The sequence below is a fragment of the Sciurus vulgaris genome (genome assembly GCF_902686455.1).
Source record: "Sciurus vulgaris genome assembly, chromosome: 2".
Taxonomy (NCBI): domain Eukaryota; kingdom Metazoa; phylum Chordata; class Mammalia; order Rodentia; family Sciuridae; genus Sciurus; species Sciurus vulgaris.
In genome coordinates, this window is record NC_136462.1 from 186,505,870 (window position 1) to 186,522,984 (window position 17,115).

At 38.2% G+C, this 17,115-nt stretch overlaps 1 protein-coding gene and 1 pseudogene across 11 annotated transcripts in view; one reads left to right on the plus strand and one right to left on the minus strand.

Annotated features, from left to right (window-relative positions):
- ZHX3 (zinc fingers and homeoboxes 3) overlaps positions 1-17,115 on the minus strand; it is a 126,188-nt gene that overhangs the window by 16,684 nt on the left and 92,389 nt on the right. The window lies entirely within an intron of this gene.
- On the plus strand, positions 12,769-14,171 carry LOC306655382 (peptidyl-prolyl cis-trans isomerase FKBP1A-like; annotated as a pseudogene). Its single transcript has one exon. The product of its transcript is annotated as a peptidyl-prolyl cis-trans isomerase FKBP1A-like (transcript).

Below are 17,115 nucleotides of genomic sequence, written 5' to 3' on the forward strand. Positions count from 1 at the left end.
GTACTAACAAACTCAGTGAGACCCTGTTTCTAAATAAAATACAAAATAGGGCTGGGGATGAGGCTCAGAGTTAGTGCCCCTGAGTTCAATCCCCAGTACTAAAAAAAAAAAAAAAAGAAAGAAAGAAAAAGAAAAAAACTTCAATATTTCACAGAGGTGAAATAAAAAAATAAACCTTAGTCCAGCACAGTGGCACACACTTATAATCCCAGAAGCTCAGAAGGCTGAGGCAGGAGGATTGCAAATTCAAGACCACCCTCAGCAACTAAAAGAGGTCCTAAGCAACTTAGCAAGACCCTGTCTCAAATAAAAAAAAAAAAATTAGGGGCTGGGGTTGTGGTTCACTGGTAATGCGCTTGCCTAGCATGTGTGAGGCACTGGGTTCAATAAATAAATTAATTAAATAAAGGTATTTTGTCCATTTACAACTAAAAAATATTCAAAAAATAAATTTAAAAAAATTTTAAATGGCTGGGTATATATCTCCATGGTCCCTCTGGGTTCAATCCCTAGTACCAAAAAAACAAAACAAAAACATTACTCAACATGAAGTCCCATATAGACTCCAATACAATAACACTGGGTGATTTCAACATACCTCTATTACCAACACACAGGTATCCAGTTATAAACTCAGTTAAGATTGGACCTGAAAAATGTTATAAATCAAATAAACTTAACAGACATTTATAGAATATTTCATCCAACAACAGCTAAATATACTGTATTCTCAGTGGTTCATGGAACTTTCTCAAAAACAGACCATATTTTAGAAACTCTGAGAAAATACAAAAAAAAATTGATAAAATTATTGCATCTTATTGTATCAAAATGGAATGAAAATGAATTTAGCTCAGTGGCAGAGCGCTTGCCTAGCACGTGCAAGGCCCTGAGTTCGGTCCTTGGCCCTGGAAAAAAAAAAGCAAAAAAATCCCCAAAAATGGAATGAAAGTAGAAATCAACAACAAAAAGCCCTACAGAAACTACATAAACAAGCTGAGATTGGACAATACATTTTTGCATGATGAATGGGTGACAGATGAAATCAGGGGAGAGATTTAAAAATTCTTATAAATCAAATAAGAACAGTGACACAATACACCAGAACCTACGGGACACTGTGAAGGTGTTTGTAAGAGAGAAGTTTACATCTGTGAGTGCCTACATAAGAAAATAATATTCCAAATAAACAATCCAATGATACTTCTCAAGGTCCTTGAAAAACACGAACCAATTTCAAAACCAGAAGAAGGAAATAATTGAGTATAGTCAAAATCAATGAAATTGAGGATAAAAAATAATGCAAAGGCTCAATGAAACAAAGAGTTGTTTCTTTGAAAAGATAATTAAGATTGATAAGCCCTAAGCCAACCTAACCAAAATAAAAAGAAGACCCAAATTAATAAGAGATGAAAAAGATGAAAAATCACCACAGATGTCATAGAAATCAAGAGGATCATTAGGAACTACTTTGAAAACTTAAACTCCAATAAATGTGAAAATCTAGAACAACTGGATACATTTCTAGATATGTACACCACACCAAAACTGAATCAAGAGGGCATACAAAACCTAAACAGACTAATAACTGGCAAAGAGACAGAAGCAATAATAAGCCTTCCAACAGAGGACTCAGTGGTCTAAGATGTCTGAGCTGCAGGGGCCTCAGCGACTTCCCACAGTGGGAATAGGCAGCAGGAGCTGGGCTCAGGAGACCCAGGAAGGGTCTTATTTCCTTCAAGGCTCAAGCTGCCCAACCCATGGCACAGGTGTGAAGCCTGCTCACAGGCCGACGCCAGACTCATCCAAGGCTGATATAGTGCCAAACCTTCAAGGGCAGCTTGGCCTTATAGGAAATAATCAGCAATGGTTCTTCTACCAATACCTAGACAATTCCCCCACGATCCCAATCATAGTACACTAAGATACTGAGGAACACCGGGGGGCTGTTTGTGGAAGGCCATGAGATGAGGGAAGCAGCTTTTGATGAGAATCCCACTCAGCTAGATTCTGATGCTATAGCTTTTACTCTAGCCCTGGTTGCCTCTGAAGCTGTCAATCCTCTGGCCAACTGAATCAACTGTGACAAGAACAATGGTAAGGAAATCAGGTGACTCTCTGGATCAAAGAAAGACAGAGGCCTGTGCCCTGTGTAGTTAAGTCATTAGGAAGGAATGCAAATCAGAAGAGAATATAACCAGAATACAACCATGCACAAGGAATGGGAAGCACACTGAGAAAAAGAAATAGAATGGCACTTGAGACTGTTGGAACTTGCTTCCAAGGAGGTCCTGGGATGCTTCTGACTTATCACTTTGCAACTACTGAGTGATCTAGTTTTACATTTGTGGAATCTCAAGAATTTTCAGCATAAAGGATGGTTTTGCATACATAAAGTCTTAAGAAAAAATGCCAATTATAGAACCCACAGAAATTAACCACGATGACAAAAGAAATTAAACAGATATAGTTAGAAATCTTTAGTCATTAGGATTGGAAAGCTATTGAAAGAACTTGGAAATTTCAGTCTATAGATCTTAGAGTAAGATTAATTTTTGTATCTTCTGAAGTACTATAGATGAATAAATATTCAAATATGAAATAAACATGTAATATGAGATGCACATATTTGAAAAATCATGCAAAATTGGGGTTGGTGTAGGAATAGATTTTTTGTTGTTGTTAATGTTTAAACGGATTTGTTGTGAGAAGTTAATCTGCTAAATTGAAAATTATTCTTAACAGGTATCACTGTTAGTGGTGTGAGTTTTTTGGTTTTGCTTTTTGGGGTTTTGTCCTTTTTTATTTTTTAACTGTATGCCTTCCTGATATCAACTAGACATTCTGATTTTTTTTCCCTTTTAAAAATCAAGGTAGCATATGACAAGCCAGCATATTATATGCTTCTCTCATCATCTTAGTTTTTTATTTTTTACACTTTTTTTGGAGATACATTAGTTTTGTTTTTTTTTTTTTAACAATATAAGGCTGTATTTTGATATAATGAACTAGTCATCTTTTGGACATCTTGATTGTTTTCAAAATGTTTTATTATTTTCTGTGTTATACTGATTTCCCATAGAGTACACTTGTATAAATGAAGCTCTTGATTAAGGGGCATATGCATTTGTATTTTCAATAGGTATTATCAGAGTGCCCTCCTTGGGGCTCTACCAGTTTGACTTCCCTTCAGCGAGTGATTTCTGTGCCTATTTTTCCACAGCCTGGCCAATCAGATCTGATTCTGGGAGAATCTGACAGTGAAAAATCATTTCTCGCTGTCATATAAATTTGCATTTCTTTAGTGGTGAGGGCAGATGTATGGTTTCAATGTGTAGAATGTTTTGCTTCTCTGTGAATTGCAGGTCCATATCCTTTACTCATTTCTCACTGCCTTGCAAAACTATTTGTATATCAATCACTAAAGAAGTTAGCCCTTTGTGGTAAGAGATGGAAATACAATTTTCTCCGTTTTGAATGCTTTTGAACCTTTTGCCGTGCAGAAAAGTGTTTTAATGGAGCTGGGTATACTCAGCTTTTCTTTTTTTGGGGCTTCCAGAGTTTAAGTCATACTTAGAAAGGCTGTGTCACTCCAGGATTATGAAGGAATACTTTGGTTTTAAATGTTAACATTAAAACTGATATTCATTTGGAATGTTTTAGGTTCTAGGGCCACTATTCTACCCTCATTGCACTTCTTTTCCAAGGTTTTTCTGGCTATTCAATTTCTTTCTTATTGTGGAACTTCAAGATCAATTGACTCCTTCCAATTCTTACAAAAGCTGTTGTTATTTTTACTTGAATTGCAAAAAATGTACATGCTTTGAAGTGAAAAATAGATGTCTTCCTCTCCAGTAATGTAGTAACTCTCCATTTGTTCATGTACTTTTCATATCCCCAGATATGTTTTAAAGCTTCCTTCATAGAGGTCTTGCATATTTTTTTTTTTTTTTACAAATATTCCAAGTTTGGTTTGTTGTTTGTAAGCTGAATTCTACTGATTTTTCTTCATTTATTTTTTGGTGCTCTATTAAATTTTCTGTATACCCTTTTTAAAAAAGGCTCCCAATAAAGAAAAGTTCAGGACCAGATAGATTCTCAGCCAAACTCTGCCAGACCTTTAAAGAAGAACTAATGCCAATACTCCTCAAATTATTCCATGAAACAGAAAAGGACAGAACACTTCCAAATTCATTTTATGAAGACAGTATTGCACGCAAACCAAAACCAGATAACAGGTCAAGCAAAGAAAACTAAAGATCAATATCCTTGATAAACTTAGATGCAAAAATTCCTAATAAAATTTTAGCAAGTTCTATTTAACAACACATTAAGATTATTAAGCATTACAACCAAGTTGGTTTTATTCCAGCAATGCAAGGATTGTTTAACATAATGCAAATCAATTAATGTAATTCATCACAGAAGTAGAATTAAGGACCAAAAACATTTAATCCTCTCAATAGATGCAGAGAAAGCCCTAGTGAAATTTAGTATCCATTCATGATAAAAACACTGAAGAAATTAGGGATAGAAGGAACCTACCTCGTCATCACAAAGGTTAGATACCACAAACCCAAAGCCAACATCACAGTGAATGGGGAAAAAGTGAGAGCATTTCCTTCAAAATCCCAAGAAAGACAAGGATGTCCACTCTCATCATTCCTATTCAATACAGTGCTGGAAATTCTAGCCAGAGCAATTAAGCAAGAGAAGGAATAAAAGGAAAGGAACCATGAAGCTCAAAAAAAAAAAAAAAAAAAAAAAGGGGGCAGACTAGAGGGAGGCTGCTTTCCTTGTCGGTTTCAAGCAGAGGATATCTGTTTCTTGGTGAGGTAGTTTCTGCTGCTTATCAATTCCCTGCTGTTTACCCCATTTGTCTGCTGTGATCACCTGCAGTCTGCCAGCATATTGACACCTTTTTTGAGTGCAGATTGCTCACTGTCAGGCGCCTATCATCAGCCATTTGCCTGCCTCTCGCCTGTCCATCGCCTGCCTTACACCTATCCATCACCCACCGCATGAGGTTCACCTCCCAATCGTCCGACAACAGTCAGCAAACTGATCACCAACCGCCAGTGGAGCACCAGCTGCCTGCTGTCACCTGGAAGTTCACTGTTACAGTACCTGCAGGTTTGATTACACGTGGCTGCTGCCATTTTGAAACAACAGCCAGGCCCCATAGGACCCCTGGCCGGACTGACTGAGCCCCATCTCCATTATCCCTCAGCCCGACCGATCACTCCCTGCCTCTGTGGCCCTCACATCAACTGACTGCTCCCTGCCGCCAGGACCCCCAGACCAAGTGACTGCGCCCTATCACCGGGACCCCAGACCGACTGATTGCACCCGGCCTCCAGGATCCCACAACCACACCAAACACGCCGGACCTCCAGGACCCCTGCCTGACCAACCACACCCCGCCTCCAGGACCTCCAGCTGACCACGTCCATACCCTGAGCTGTAGCACCCCATTTGCCAATACATTTGGAAGCCAGAGTGGCCATCTTAGATAATCCTGGAAGCCATAGCTCCAAACTTTAGGGGGGGCAAATCCCATCCTGAGATGCCTGCTGGAGGCTTGAAGCTCATTGTCAGGTACCTCTCATGCATCAGGCTACTGAAGACTGGGAGGTTTCATTACTATATGACTGTTATACTGTAGATTTTGTTTTTTCTCCTTATTGAAGAATTTTAAGTTTTTATTTCTTTACTTTTCTTGCTCTCTTTTCCTTTTGTTTACCTGTTCCCTCAGAGTCTCTTTCTCCCTTTTTGCATGCTAACATCCAATTTCTTTTGATTACACTCTCACCCATTCTATTATCTAGATCTTCTTTCTTTTCTTATCCCATTAACAGCTACATTCTACATCCCTCTGCATCCTCTTTGTCCTCCATTGGAAACCGCACACCTTAATGCAAATCTGTTTGTTTTACTGAAGATAATATTTGAACTCATTCTGTTTATTATGACAATTTTATTATTGTCCTCATAGGAGCTATTTGGTCTAGGATTGCATACTGTCTGAATTGGGCACTGCTAATATTGATCTCTCCTTAAAGAAAAGGTTTTGGAAACCTATACGGCCACTATAAGCCTATAGGGGGAAATCTGCAATACCCCAGAGATCTGCACTGCTAGAGGGGAAGATACATGAACAACATGAAAAAACAAGGGAAGAAAATGATCCAAACAAATCTAGATTCTATAGTAATAGAATCCAATGACAGTATGTTAGAAGAAATGTCAGAAGAGGACTTCAGATTATACATGATTAAGATGATTTGTGAAGCAAAGGATGAGATAAGAGAGCAAATGCAGGCAATGAATGATAATACCAATAAGCTGAAAGAGCAACTGCAGGAAGCAAAAGTTCATTTCAACAAAGAGATAGAGATTCTCCAAAAAAAAAAAAAAAAAACAAAAAACAAAAAACAAACAGAAATCCTTGAAATAAAGGAAACAATAAACCAAATAAAAAACTCAATGGAAAGCATCACCAAAAGACTAGACCACTTGGAAGACAGAACCTCAGACAATGAACACAAAATATTTAATCTTGAAAATAAAGTTGCCCAAACAGAGAAGATGGTAAGAAATCATAAGCAGAACCTCCAAGAATTATGGGACATCATGGAAAGATCAAATTCAAAAATTATCAGGATTGAGGAAGGCACAGAGATACAAACCAAAGGAATGAACAACCTATTCAATGAGATAATATCAGAAAATTTCCCAAACCTGAAGAATAAAATGGAAAATCAAATACAAGAGGCTTACAGAACACCAAATGCACAAAATCACAGCAGATCCACACCAACGCAATGAAAATGCCTAACATTCAAAATAAAGATAGGATTTTGAAGGCCGCAAGAGAAAAGCATCAGATTACATATAGGGGGAAACCAATATGGATAGCAGCAGACTTCTCAACCCAGACTCTAAAAGCTAGAAGGGCCTGGAACAACATATTTCAAGCTCTGAAAGAACATGGTTGCCAACCAAGAATCCTATACCCAGCAAAACTAACCTTCAGATTTGAAGATGAAATAAAATCCTTCCATGATAAACAAAAGTTAAAAGAATTTACAAATAGAAAGCCTGAGCTACAGAATGTTCTCAACAAAATATTCCATGAGGAGGAAATGAAAAACAACAATGGAGGTCAGCAAAGGGAGGAACTACCTTAGAGAAAAACCACTCAAAGGAGAAACCACGCCAACTTAAAAACAAAAAATAAGCCAAATGACTGGGAATACAAATCATATCTCAATAATAACCCTGAACGTTAATGGCCTAAACTCATCAATCAAAAGACATAGACTGGCAGAATGGATTAAAAAGAAAGACCCAACAATATGCTGCCTGCAAGAGACTCATCTCATAGAAAAAGACATCCACAGACTAAAAGTGAAAGGATGGGAAAAACCTACCATGCACATGGACTCAGTAAAAAAGCGGGGGTTTCCATCCTTATATCAGATAAAGTGGACTTCAAGCCAAAGTTAGTCAGAAGGGATAAAGAAGGACATTTCATACTGCTTAAGGGAACCATAAATCAGGAAGACATAATGATAGTAAATATTTATGCCCCAAAAAATGTGCATCCCTGTACATCAAACAAATCCTTCTCAATTTCAGGAATCATAGAGACCACAACACAATAATTCTGGGTGACTTTAACATACCGCTGTCACCACTAGATGGATCTTCCAAACAAAAACCAACCAAAGAAACCATAGAACTCAATAACACAATCAATAACCTAGACTTAATAGATATATATAGAATATTCCAGCCATCAACAAGCGGTTTCACTTTCTTCTCAGCAGCACACGGAACCTTCTCGAAAATAGACCACATGTTATGTCATAAAGCAGCCCTTAGGAAATGCAAAAAATAGAGATACTGCCTTGTGTTCTATCAGATCATAATGGACTGAGAGTAGAAATCAATGACAAAATAAAAAACAGAAATTACCCCAACACCTGGAGACTAAATAATATGTTATTGAATGAAACATGGATAACAGAAAACATCAGGGAGGAGATAAAAAAATTCTTAGAGGTCAATGAGAACGACGATACAACATACCAAAATCTCTGGGACACTATGAAAGCAGTACTAAGAGGAAAGAAAATTCACTGCATGGAGTGCATTCCAGAAAAGAACGAAAAGTCAACAACTAAATGACCTAACATTACAGCTCAAAGCCCTAGAAAAAGAAGAACAGAAAAACAGCAAAAGTAGTAGAAGATAGGAAATAATTAAAATCGGGGCTGAAATCAATGAAATTGAAACAAAAGAAACAATTCAAAAAATTGACAAAACAAAAAGTTGGTTCTTTGAAAAGTAAACAAAATAGACAAACCCTTAGCCACACTAACAAAGAGAAGGAAAAACTCAAATTACTAAACTTTGTGATGAAAAAGGAAACATCAAGACAGACACCACTGAGATACATAACATAATGAGAAACTACTTTGAAAAAATCTGTATTCCAACAAAATAGAAACTACTGAAGATATTGACAAATTTCTAGAGACATATGCTCCTCCCAATCTGAACCAGGAGGACATACACAATTTAAACAGATCAATATCAAGCAATGAAATAGAAGAAGCCATTAAAAACCTACCAACCGGGGCTGGGGATATAGCTCAGTTGGTAGAGTGCTTGGCCCTGGGTTTAATCCCCAGCACTGCAAAAAAAAAAAAAAAAAAAAAAAAAAAAAAAACCTACCATCCAAGAAAAGCCCAGGGCCAGACGGATCCTCAGCCGAGTTCTACAAGACCTTCAAAGAAGAACTCATTCCAATACTTCTCAAAGTATTCCAGGAAATAGAAAAGGAGGGTACCCTACCAAACTCATTCTATGAAGCTAATATCACCCTCATACCCAAACCAGGCAAAGACACATCAAGGAAAGAAAATTTTAGACCAATATCCTTGATGAATATAGATGCTAAGATCCTTAACAAAATATTGGCAAACTGTATCCAAAAACATATTAAGAAAATCGTGCACCACGATCAAGTGGGGTTCATCCCTGGAATGCAAGGATGGTTTAACATCCGTAAATCAATAAATGTAATCCATCATGTCAATAGACTTAAGGATAAGAATCATATGGTTATTTCAATTGACGCAGAAAAAGCGTTCGACAAAATACAGCACCCCTTCATGCTCAAAACACTAGAAAAAATAGGCATAGTAGGAATATACCTGAACATTGTAAAGGCTATTTATGCTAAGCCCATGGCCAACATCATTCTTAATGGGGAAAAACTGAAAGCATTCCCTTTAAAAACAGGAACAAGACAGGGATGTCCTCTTTCACCACTTCTATTCAAAATTGTCCTCAAAACTCTGTCCAGAGCAATTAGACAGACTAAAGAAATTAAAGGGATATGAATAGGACAAGAGGAACTCAAACTATCCCTATTTGCTGATGACATGATTCTACATTTAGAGGATCCAAAAAACTCCTCCAGAAAACTTCTCAACCTCATCAATGAATTCAGCAAAATAGCAGGCTATAAAATCAACATGCATAAATCTAAAGCATTTTTATACACAAGTGATGAAACATCTGAAAGGAAGATGAGGAAAACAATTCCATTTGCAATAGCCTCAAAGAAAAAAAAATACTTGGGAATCAATCTAACCAAGCACGTAAAAGATCTCTACAATGAAAACTACAAAACATTGAAGAAAGAAATTGAGGAAGATCTTAGAAGATGGAAAGATCTCTCATGTTCTTGGATAGGCAGAATTAATATTGTCAAAATGGCCATACTACCAAAAGTGCTATACAGATTCAATGCAATTCCAATTAAAATCCCAATGATATACCTTACAGAAATAGAGCAAGCAATCATGAAATTCATCTGGAAGAATAAGAAACCCAGAATAGCTAAAGCAATCCTTAGCAGGAAGAATGAAACAGGGGGTATCACAATACCAGAAATTCAACTATACTACAAAGCAATAGTAACAAAAACGGCATGGTATTGGTACCAAAACAGACAGGTAGATCAATGGTACAGAATAGAGGACATGGACACAAACCCAAATAAATACAATTTTCTAATACCAGACAAAGGTGCCAAAAATATGCAATGGAGAAAAGATAGCTTCTTCAACAAATGGTGCTGGGAAAACTAGAAATTCATATGCAACAGAATGAAACTAAACCCCCATCTCTTACCCTCCACAAAACTTAACTCAAAATGGATCAAGGACCTCAGAATCAGACCAGAGACCCTGCATCTTATAGAAGAAAAAGTAGGTCCAAATCTTCAACATGTCAGCTTAGGATCAGACTTCCTTAACAAGACTCCCATAGCACAAGAAATAAAAGCAAGAATCAATAACTGGGATAAATTCAAACTGAAAAGCTTTCTCTCAGCAAAGGAAACTATCAGCAATATGAAAAGAGAACCTACAGAGTGGGAGAAAATCTTTGCCACTCATACTTCAGATAAAACACTAATTTCCAGAATATACAAAGAACTCAAAAAACTCTACACCAAGAATACAAATAACCCAATCAACAAATGGACTAAGGAAATGAACAGACACTTCACAGAAGAAGACCTACAAGCAATCAACAGATATATGAAAAAATGTTCAACATCTCTAGTAATAAGAGAAATGCAAATCAAAACTACACTAAGATTCCATTCTCACCCCAATTAGAATGGCAATTATCAAGAATACAAGCAGCAATAGGTGTTGGTGAGGATGTGGGTAAAAGGTACACTCATACATTGCTGGTGGGGTTGCAAATCAGTGCAGCCACTCTGAAAGCAGTGTGGAGATTCCTTAGAAAGCTTGGAATGGAACCATCATTTGACCCAGCTATCCCACTCCTCGGCCAATACCCAAAGGACTTAACATCAGCATACTACAGAGATACAGCCACATCAATGTTCATAGCTTCTCAATTCACAATATCCAGATTGTGGAACCAACCTAGATGTCCTTCAATTGATGAGTGGATAAAGAAACTGTGGTATATATATACAATGGAATATTACCCAGCTATAAAGAATAGTAAAATTATGGCATTTGCAGGCAAATGGATGAAATTGGAGAATATCATGCTAAGTGAGATAAGCCAATCTCAAAAAACCAAAGGACAAATGATCTCACTGATAAGCAGATGATGACACATAATGGGGCGTTGGAGCGGGGCAAGAATGGAGGAAGGAGGGACTGTATAGAGGGAAAAGAGGGGTGGGAGTGGTGGGGGGGAGGAAAAAATAACAATGAATCAAACACCATTACCCTATGTAAATGTACGATTACACAAATGGTATGCCTTTATTTCATGTACAAACACAAACAACATGTATCCCATTTGTTTACAATAAAAAGAAATTTTTAAAAAAGCCTTGAAAAGAATAATTTTTTTTAAAAAACGTAAGAAGTTGAATTATCACTATTCATAGATGACATAATTCTGTAATTAAAATATTCAATAAAACTTCACCAGAAGACTGCGAGCTAATAAATAAATGAACAAAGTAGCAGGTTACAAAAAAAAAATTCTAGGAATAAAGCTAACCAGGAGGCAAAAAGACCTCTGCAATGAAAACTATAGAATACTGAAGAAAGAAACTGAAAACAAAAACATAGAAAGATCACCCATGTTCATGGATAGGCAGAATCAATATTTTTTTAAATGACCATAATACTAAAAGCAATATACAGATTCAGTACAATCCCCATCAAAATACCAATGCTATTCTTCACAGAACCAGGGGAAAAAAATAAAGTCCTAAAATTCATTTGTAAGAATAAAAGATCCAGAATAGCAAAGCAATTCTAAGCTAAAAAGTAGTGGTAGAGGTATCAAGATACCTGACTTCAAATTATATTAATGAGCTAAAGCAACAAAAACTGCCTGGTACTGGCACAAAAACAGACACATAGATCAGTGGTACAGAGTAGAAGACACAGAGACATACCCACACATCTACAGGCATCTGATCCTTGACAAAGGTGCCCATAGCATACATTGGAGAAAAGACCGTCTCTAACAAATGGTGATGGGAAAACTGGTTATCCATATGTAGAAGCAAGAGAGTAGATCCTTATATTTTACCCTGTACAAAAGTCAACTGAAGGGTGCGACTTGGCGCCACTTGAAGATGGGCACGGGCATCCTGCTGTTTGCCTTGTCTGCTTCATCTCAGTCCAGTTTGTTTTAAGAAAACGTTTGTTGTGTTATCTCTATTGAGTTTGCTTTCCCTGTGCATCCTCTGCCACTTGAATTGTAAATCTGTGTGTTACTGGCTTTGGACCAAGGTTTATAGTCAACGAAATTCAAACAAACAAAAAAAATTCAGTGTTATCTTTTCTGTGAAATTTGTTTAGGTTACAGTATTGGCAAATCCAATTTGGGGTATGGGTAAATGAACTTCCTTGCGCTCTGTTGTGACTGTGTAGTAATGATAAGCTTTCTGGGTGGCACTGCGGTGACAGTATGGGATAGCATCAAAATTAAAAGCTTCTGCACAGGAAAGGAAACAAGTAGGAATGTGAAGAGAGAATCTACCGAATGGAGAAAGATCTTTCCTAGCTACTCTCTGACAGAAGAGTAACATGTAGAATATATAAAGAACTCAAAAAACAACATTAAAAGAAAAGCAAACCAAATTAATAAATGGGCAAATAAACTAAGCAGATACCTCTCAAAAGAAGAAATACAAATGGCCAACAAACATATGAAAAAATGTTCAACATCACTAACAATTAGAAAATGCAAATCATCTCACTCCAGTTAGAAAGGCAGCCATCAAGAATACAAATAGGGTGCGGGGGCGCGGAGGGACGAGGCAGAGCCGCGGAACCGCCGCCAGGTCGGCTCACCGTCCACGCCGCCCGTGGCGCCGCCCGCCCAGCGTCCGCCGCCGCCCTGGGAGTGCAGGTGGAGACCATCTCCCCAGGGGACGGGCGGACCTTCCCGAAGCGCGGCCAGACCTGCGTGGTGCACTACACCGGGAGGCTTGAAGATGGAAATTTGATTCTTCCCGGGACAGAAACAAGCCCTTTAAGTTTATGCTAGGTAAGCAGGAGGTGATCCGAGGCTGGGAAGAAGGGGTGGCCCAGGTGAGCGTGGGCCAGAGAGCCAAACTGACTATCCCCGACGATGCCTATGGTGCCACTGGGCACCCGGGCATCATCCCACCACACGCCACTCTCGTCTTCCATGTGGAGCTTCTAAAACTGGAATGACAAGAGGAGTGGCTCCTCCCTCAGCTCCCTGTTCTTGGATCTGCCATGGAGGGATCCGGTGCCTCCAGACGCGTGCACATGAGTCCACGCGGAGCTTTTCCTGGCGTCCACCACACTCTGTATAAACATCTACCCTGACTGAATGTGTTCTGTCACTCAGCTTTGCTTCTGACACCTCCATTTCCTCTTCCCCCTTCTCTCTGTATGTGTGTTTACCTAAACTATATGCCATAAACCTCAAGTTAGTCGTTTTGTTTTCATTTTGGGGTGAAGATTCAGTTTCAGTCTTTTGGATCTAGGTTTCCATTTAAGAATCTTGACAGGTATTAACAGCACAAGTGATGGGTTAACTTTAGAATAGGAATTGGTGTTGGGGGGTGGGGTTTGCAAGAATCTTTATTTTTTTGGATAAAATTTTTATCTATTATATATTGAACATTCTTGCTGCTGTGCTGCAAAGCCATAGCAGATTTGAGACGCTGTTGAGGGCTGAATTATTCTCCAATGTGAGAAATGTCCTTGGGTTAAATTAAAAGCCCAACCCAAAACTGAAGTGGGGTCGGGAAGAGCCTTTGCCTCTGCCAGCCCCGCCTACCCCCCCTGAATCCCTCTGCCTTTTGAAAGCAGATCACTTTCACTGCGATGTTGGACACTACAGGTATCTGTCCCTGGGCCAGCAGGGACCTCTGAAGCCTTCTTTGTGACCTGGCTGATTTTGGTTTTGTTTTGTTTTCCTTAATTTCCTTTCTTTCCTCCATCTTGTGGTTTTTCTAATGGATTTTCAGAACTTTTGTAACATCAAAGCTATCCAAGTTCCACTTCGTAAATTTTAAGAACTTTAGTTGAAAGTTTAAATTGAAGGTGCTGTTTGTAGACTTCAACACCCAATGAAAGCCGGGCCACCATGACACATCCTTGAGTGTTCTCTCAGAAAATGCTGCTGGCCATCGCAGCTTCGGCATCGCCTGTGTTTTGATGCTTGGCTCTCTGCTGATCTCAAAGTTTCCTGGCTTTTTGTCCCTCAGCCCCTTCTTACCCTTCGCTGTCCTATGTAGTGATTTGGTGAGAGAAATTATTTCTTTGTTCCCTGCTTCCCCCGCACCACATATGAGTTTCAAGTTTTACTACTGCAATAAAAGTGCTTTATGCTAGCTTTTCTCAAAAAAAAAAAAAAAAAAAAAAAAAAGAATACAGATAGGGCTGGGTTTGTGGCTCAATGGTAGGGCGCTTGCCTAGGACGTGTGAGCTACTGGGTTCAATTCTCTGCACCACATCAAAATAAATGAATAAAATAAAGGTGTATCACATCTAAAAAGTATTTAAAAAAAAAAAAAAGAATACAAACAAGAGGGCCAAGGATATATCTCAGTGTGTCTTGCATGCATAAAGCCTTGGGTTCAATCCCAAGCGCCACCAAAAAAAAAAAAAAAAAAAAAAAACAAAAATACAAACAATAATAAATGCCAGAGAGGATATAAAGAAAAAGGATCACTTTTACACTGTTAATGGGATTGTAGACTATTACAATCATTATGGAAAACAATATATTGGTTCCTCAAAAGAGTAGGCATGGAACCACCATACACACCCAGCTATACCCCTCCTCAATATTTATTCTAAAGAATGAAAGTCAGCATACTGTAGCCATATGCACAAACCCACGCTTACCACATCATAGTTTATAAAAACAAACCACAGAACTAACTTGTCAACGAATGAGCGAATAAATAAAATGTGGCATATATACACAATGGAGTTTTATTCAGTCATAAAGAACAATGAAATTATGTTATTTGTAGGAAAATGGATGGAACTTGAGACCATTATCTTAAGCAAAATAAGCCAAACACAGAAAGTCAAGGGTCATGTTTTCTCTCCTATGTGGAACCTGGAGCAGAAAAAGGAAAAGGAAGCAGGGTGGCAGGGGGATCTCATGACAATAGAAGGGAAATCAGCTGAATAGAAGAAAGGGACCAGGGGGAGAGACCAGGAGAGGGGAAGGGGAAATGCTGGGGAGTGACACTGGCCAAATTATATTGTTATATTGTGTCGATGTACAAACATGTAACAACAAATCCCATCATCATTACAACTGTAATGCACCAATTTAAAAAATGAAAAAAGGGGGGAGCTTGGGATGTAGCTCAGTGGTGGTAGAGCACCCCTGGGTTCACTCCCCAGTGCTGCAAAATGATGATGATGATGGTGGTAATGATGATAAAACAAAATGTAAAACTCAGCTCAAAAAATCTTTTCTAAAACCCTAGTTCCACTAATTTTTTTCTGTTCTCTAATTTGTTTATTCCTATTCTGATTTTTAATTTTGGGTTTAGTTTGTTGTTCTTTTTTTAGGTCTGTAAAGTGAGAAGTTAGGTTTTGTTGTTTTGCTTTATTTTGTTTGGTACTGGGGATTGAACCCAGGGGCACTCAACCACTAAGCCACATCCCACCACATCCCCAGCCCCATTTTCCATTTTATTTAGAGACAGGGTCTCACTGAGTTGCTTAGCACCTTACTTTTGTTGAGGCTGGCTTTGAACTCGAGCCACTGGGATTACAGGCGTGTGCCACTGCACCTCACTAAAGTTAGGTTTTGATTTGCATCTTAATTTTTTAAATTTATTTTTTAGTTGTGCAAGGATCTTTATTTATTTATATGTGGTGCTGAGGATCAAACTTGTTGTCTCACACATGCTAGGCAAGAACTCTACCCACTGAGCCAAAACTCCAGCCCCTTAATTTTTTTTTAATGTACACATTTATAGCTATAAAATTCCCTCTCAGTTCTGTTTTTTCTGTATCCTATAAGTTTGTGGTTTGGTCTTCATTTGTCTTAAGATGTTTTCTAATTTACTTATAATTTATTCTTTGACTCACTGGTTGTTTAAAAGTATGTTAATTTTTGCATATGTGAATTTTCCAGTTTTCCTTTTACTATTAATTTCTAGTTTCAATACCGTGATCAAAAAAAGATACTTGATATGATTTCATTCTTTTTAAATTTTTTTGTGACTTGTTCTATGGGCTAGCATGTGATCTGTCCTGAAGAATGTTCCACATGGACTTAGAATATGTATTCTGCTGTTGTCTGCTGTACAGTGTTTTGTATATGTCTGTAGGTCATATAATCTACTGTTATTAATCTACTGTTATTAAAGTCTAATATCTTGTTCTTGAGATGATTCAGCAAATAAAGAAAATGTCCTTTGGGGCTGGGGATATAGCTCAGTTGGCAGAGTGCTTGCCTCGTAAGCTGTAGTCCCAGCATCACAAAAAAAACGGGAAGAAAATGTCCTTTGATAAAAATTTCCTATCAAAAACCACAGCAAACATTAGACCTAATAATAAAACATTTGAGTAACAAGACAGAATTTCTACAATCACTAGTCAACACTGTAGTGAGAATATGAGACAGTGGAATAGTTGATTAAAAAAAGAAACATGAGAAATGTTCACTAAAAAATAATGGGACAGGGCTGGGGTTGTAGCTTAGTGGTAGAGCGTTTGCCTATCTTGTGTGAGGCACTGGGTTCAATTCTCAGCACCACACAAAAATAAGTAAAATAAAAGTCCAAAAAAATATTTTTTTAAAAATGGGACATCTAGGCACAGTGGTGCATACCCTGTTATCCCACTACTTGGGAGACCATAGCAGGAGGATTGTAAATTTGAGGTCAGCTTGGGTAACTCAGTGAGACCCTGTTTCAAATAAAAAAGGCTGGAGGTGTGGCTCAGTAGTAGAGTGTGTCCCTAGAATGTGTGAGAATCTGGGTTCCATCCCTAGAACTGAGAAAGAGAGAGAGGGAAGGGGGAGGGAGGGAGAGAAAGAGAGAGAAAGGGAGGGAAGGGGGGGAGAGAGGCAGAGAATCCA